Below are 5,603 nucleotides of genomic sequence, written 5' to 3'. Positions count from 1 at the left end.
GAAAGGTGACCTAAAGAAAAATCATTTCAAGACCGAGTTGGTTGCAGCAAAATTCATTAGCCTCCTCCAGGATGAAAGCTGGTGTCTGGGTGACATTCCAAGGTTACTAATGCTTGTCAGTCCAACAACTTACAGACTGTACATGATGGGGAATCTTCGGGGTTTGGCATCAAAGGAAAAAGGATGTAAAACTGGCCCTGATGGATGTTCTGAGGTTGTTTGATCTAAATCCAGAGAAAATAGCAGCTATCACTGCTGATGGACCTGTTATGACTGGGGAGATGAATAACACAGAAGAAGAAAAAATTAAAGTCAGAAAAGCTGGTGCCAGACATTTTATTATATCTTTTTATTTTATTTTTTACAAACCAAACTCGACAACTTGGAAACCCCTTTGTGCAGTTTATAAAATAATGAATTCTAAGTGAAGGCCTGGATTCACCAACAGACCAAGCAATTATGTAAACAATTTCAGTTCCCCAATATGGCTCCCTGTCACTGCATTTTCAAGTCAAATCACTTCCACGAGGTGGAACAGAAATACACACGATGAGTATCTTCGAAGCGTTAGCGATCAGCCATGGTGAGATGCCAGTTTCTTGACGTCCCAATGACAAGAAAGGTACCCTGTGTTGTATTTCCTCTTCTGATTTACAGTCGGAGAAGAGTCAATTGAAAGACACCACTGCTACAGGATAAATTTGTATTCTTATATCATTTCTCCTGCGTTCAGTGGTGTTTATTTGCTGATTTCATTGCCATGGCTGTTTCTTACTTTTGAATTCCTTTTAAACACACACATACACACACACACACTCATCCATACCTCCTTAAAGTTGCAATTAGTCATGTGGTTTCTTCTAGGTGTCTGTTTTTAAAGTGTTTACTTGTATTAATGCCATCCTTTCATTACTTTACAAGCGCCTGGAGAACAAGTACCAAGTGTATTACGCCCTTTGCGTCTCCCCACACAGTGAGTGTCCAATAAATACTGTTCACTGACTGATGCAGCTCCCTCCTTTTTTCTCTGTCTCTGACACCTCTGTTTTCTTTCAGAAATGATGTTTTTTAAAAGTGGCAATATTTCCCCACTCTGGACTTATAAAAACTCTTCTCAGTCTCTAACTTTTTCTTTATGTAAGATTTTCAACAATAGACAAACGCAGGTGGAAGGAAACCGGTATTCTACTGCTCCTTCACAATAAATCTGTTTTTAATTGGAGTGTGACAAGTATCCTACAGAACTACAGAATGGAATCTTTTTCCCCAAGAGCAAGGCGAATGTGAACATTTCTGTTGAAGTAGTCATTAAAAAATAATAATACCTCCTACCTGTCCTTCTCACTCCAACAGCTCTTGAATTCAGGGCAGGGTATTAATGGATAGCCCCAGCTTTATCTTTCTTCTATTATACAATGGGCCAGAGAGACTGTCTATATTCAGTGTCTCTGTTGTTCTCTCACAGAGCTTAAATAACAGTTTGTTCCCCTTTTGAAATAGAAGCCTAAACCACAATTATTTTTTTAACCTTACCTTAGGAAAAGTCTTGGTAGTTCAGCGCTATCCAGAAATATGGACTTTTTTCAGGAGACATTAAAGCAGCCCCTCCGTCAACCTGAACGTTGTTTGATCTCACAGAGGCAAGGTAATATACCTTTATTACTGCTTGCTGTCTTTATCTCAGCTCTTACGGATTGTACAGTTGTGGTAGATGGTTGTTACAGGGAGATTGCTCTCATGTCACATCCTTCCATTTGTGTCTACCTTCTTGGAAAAAGTGCAGGTGAGAAAGTCTCAACCCAATGTGGCATGTGTTCTTCACGGTGTATCTCTATACCCACAGCAATTACAGTAAAGCAACGTTCTGTTGGGCACTGCTTCCATACCCTGCTGCGTTTCCTCTAGTACTCCTAGTTTAAAGCCTCTTGGAACCGAGAATATGCAGAAAGATACTAGGCCATAAATAAAAGTCATGGAGGATTCACATAAAATAATCATTTCTATGGTTATTTCTCACATTGCTCACCCACTGACAGGTATTTGCCTTGCTGCTGCTGCCGACGCAACCCCTGGGGTTCTTCAACCTATGTCAGGCACTAAGTGAAAAATGCCTCCTGGATGTCTTCATTTGGGTTTCCCCAGGAGCACACCCTGAGATAAGGATTCTAGTATGATTTTTTTTGTTGTTGTTTATTTAGGAGGTGATCCCAGGTAGAAAAGTGGGGAAGTAAGACAGAAAACAGGCTGAAGTCAATAAACAGCATGTTAATAAGCTGGTTACCACTATGTAGTTGTCATGGGTTGAACTGTGTTCCCCAAAAATATGTCAACTTGGTTAGGCCATAATTCCCGGTATTATGTGGTGGTCCTCCATTTTGTGATTGTAATTTTCCTATGTGTTGTAAATCCGAATCTCTGCCTATGGTTAATGAGGCAAGACTAGATTATGTTAAAGAGGATTACGGTGGGATTGTAATACCCTTACTAAGGTCACACCGCTGACCCAATGTAAAGGGAGATTCCCTGGGGTATGGCCTGCACCACCTTTTATCTTACAAGAAATAAAAGGAAAGGGAAGTGAGCAGAGAGGAAGGAGCCTCATACCACCAAGAAAGCAGCGCCGGGAGCAGAGCCAGTCCTTTGGACCCGGGGTTCCTGTGTGAAGAAGCTCCTAGTCCAGCGGAAGATTGACGACAAGGAGATTCCACCAGAGTCGACGGAGAAAGGCTTCCCCTGGAGCTGATGCTCTGAATTTGGACTTCTAGCCCACTAGACTATGAGAAAATAAATTTCTCTTTGTTAAAGCCATCCAGTTGTGGTATTTCTGTTAAAGCAGCACTAGATGACTAAGACAGTAATCGAGAAATAGTGTAGAATACTATCCTCAGAGTTATCCCACTCAAAGTGGGAGGGAGTTGGGCATTTAGGGATCAATTTATCTCGGTTATTTGTTGAAGGTTGCTCCAGGGGCATGGATTCGCCAGAACTTCTGATTTGCTACCTGTGAGGGCAGAGAGAATATTACGGATTGAATTGTGTTCCCCCAAATGTTATGTTGATGCCTTGAGCATTGTGCTCTTTTAGGGACTATGTATATGGGATCAAATTGACAATAGCAACTTGAAAGACTAGATTGGAAACTTAGGTGGCAGTGAGTTTGTGTTAATGGGGGAGGAACAATTTGGAAAAGGAGGGTGAGAATGGTTGTACAACTTGAAGAGTGTAATCAATGTCACTGAATTATATATGTAGAAATTGTTGAATTGGTGTATGTTTTGATATGTATATTCTCAACAATAACAACAACAAAAAGTTAATGTTGAAGTCCTGATACTTTTATCTGTAAATAAGAGCGTGTTTGGAAATAAAGGTGTTCTTCTGTTATGTTAATGAAGTCACACCAGAGAAGGGTGGGTTCTGAACCTAATCACTTCAGCGTGGTGTTTTATCAAAACAGCAGAATAGACAGAGATATACACACCTGGGAAGACAGACGCCATGTGATAATCATCTACCAGCAAAGAACACCAAGGATTGCTGGCAGTCACCAGAAACTAGGAGAGAGGCTAATAGAAGGTATTGACGTGGCCAGGATCCTGATTTGGACTTTTGTCCTCCAAAACTGTGAGAAAATAAATTTATGTTCTTTAAAGCTACTCATTTGTGGTATTTGTGTTAAAGTAGCGCTAGAAAACTAACTCTAGAGACAGGGAATTTCAGGCAAAGAAATTCAGGTGCTGGAGGTTAGAAATCAGGCCTGGTGCGCTGAAATGGTAGGGCCTAGCTAACATGGGCAGGCCACCCTTAGCCTCAGCTACTTTGAGGAACTATGGACTTGGGTGGTTGAAACTTCTCTAATGTAATGTATATGTTCCATAATAGTATTGACTTTGACTTCTGTCTTCCCCCCCCTTTTTTTATTGTTGTAATTAAATGAAGTTTACATTTCAAGTTAGTCTCCTATACAGAATTCTTTTTTTTTTACATACGTTGTTATGAGACCCCAACCACTTACCCCATTCTGCGACAGCACACTCCTCCCCTCCACCCCTGATTCCCCATGAACATTCAACCAGCTCCTAACTCTCTCTGCCTTCCCATCTCACCTCTGCGCAGAAGCCGCCCCTTTGGTCTCTTATATCTACTTGACTAAGAGGCACATTCTTCACAAGTATCACTTTATGTCCCACAGTCCAGTCCAATCCATGTCTGAAGAGTTGGCCTCGGATATTGTTTTAGTTCAGGGGTGATAGAGAAACCAGGGGCCATGCTTTCTGGGGCACCTCCAGTCTCAGTCAGACCATTAAGTCTGGTCTTCTTACTAGAATTTGAGTTCTGCATCCCATCGTTCTAATGCTCCACCAGGGACCCTCTGTTGTGTTCCCTGTCAGGATGTTCATAGGTGGTAGCTGGGAACCATCTAGTTCTTCTGGTCTCAGGCGGATGAAGTCTCTGGTCTGTGTGGCCCATTCTGTCTCTTGGGCTAATACTTTCCTTGCATCTTTGGTATTCTTCATTCTCCTTTACTCCAAGTGGTTGGGACCAATTGATGCATCTTAAATGGCCACTTGTAAGCTTTTAAGACCCCCGACGCCACTCACCAAAGTAGGATGCAGAACATTTTCTTAATAAGCTTTGTTACGCAAGTTGACATAGATGTCCCCTGAAAGCATGGTCCTTAGGCCCCACGTCCCTGCTACTCTGTCTCTCAAAGTATTTGATTGTATTGAGGAAACTTCTTAGCTTTGGTTTAGTCCAGTTCTGCTGGCTTCCCCCGTAGTGTGTGCTGTCCTTCCCTTCACCTAAGATGATTCTTATCTACTATCTACTTAGTGAATAACCATCACCCTCCCTCCCCACCCCCATAACCATCAAATAATGTTTTCTTCTGTGTTTAAACCTTTTCTTGAGTTCTTATAATAATGGTCTTATACAGTATTTCTCCTTCTGTGACTGACTAAATTCACTCAGCATAATAAGTTCCAGCTTCCACCAAGCTATACGATGTTTCACAGCTTCATCATTGTTCTTTATCGTTGCATAATATTCCATTGTGCGGATATACCATAGTTTGTTTATCCATTCGTCCAGTGCTGCGATGAACATGGGTGTGCATATATCTATTCGTGTGTCAGCTTTTGTTTCTCTAGGATATATTCCAAGGAGCGGGATATCTGGATTGTATGGTACTTTTATTTCTAGCTTTTTAAGGAAGCGCCAAATCGATTTCCAAATTGGTTGTACCATTTTACATTCCCACCAACAGTGTATAAGTGTTCCAGTCTCTCCACAACTCTCCAGCATTTGCTATTTTGTGTTTTTTGGATTAATGCTAGCCTTGCTGGAGTGAGATGATATCTCATTGTAGTTTTGATCTGCATTTCGCTAATGGCTAATGATCGTGAGCATTTCTTCATGTGTCTGTTAGCTGCCTGAATATCTTCTTTGGTGAAGTGCCTGTTCATCTCCTTTGCTCATTTTTAAATTGGGTTATTTGTCTTTTTGCTGTTGAGGTTTTGCAGTATCTTGTAGATTTTAGAGATTAAACGCTGATAGGATTTGTCGTAACCAAAAATTTTTTCCCAGTCTGTAGGTTGTCTTTT

This window comes from Trichechus manatus, unplaced genomic scaffold, assembly GCF_000243295.1.
Source record: "Trichechus manatus latirostris isolate Lorelei unplaced genomic scaffold, TriManLat1.0 scaffold00173, whole genome shotgun sequence".
Lineage (NCBI taxonomy): Eukaryota > Metazoa > Chordata > Mammalia > Sirenia > Trichechidae > Trichechus > Trichechus manatus.
The sequence above is the reverse complement of the archived record's forward strand: the minus strand, read 5'-3'. Positions refer to the sequence as shown.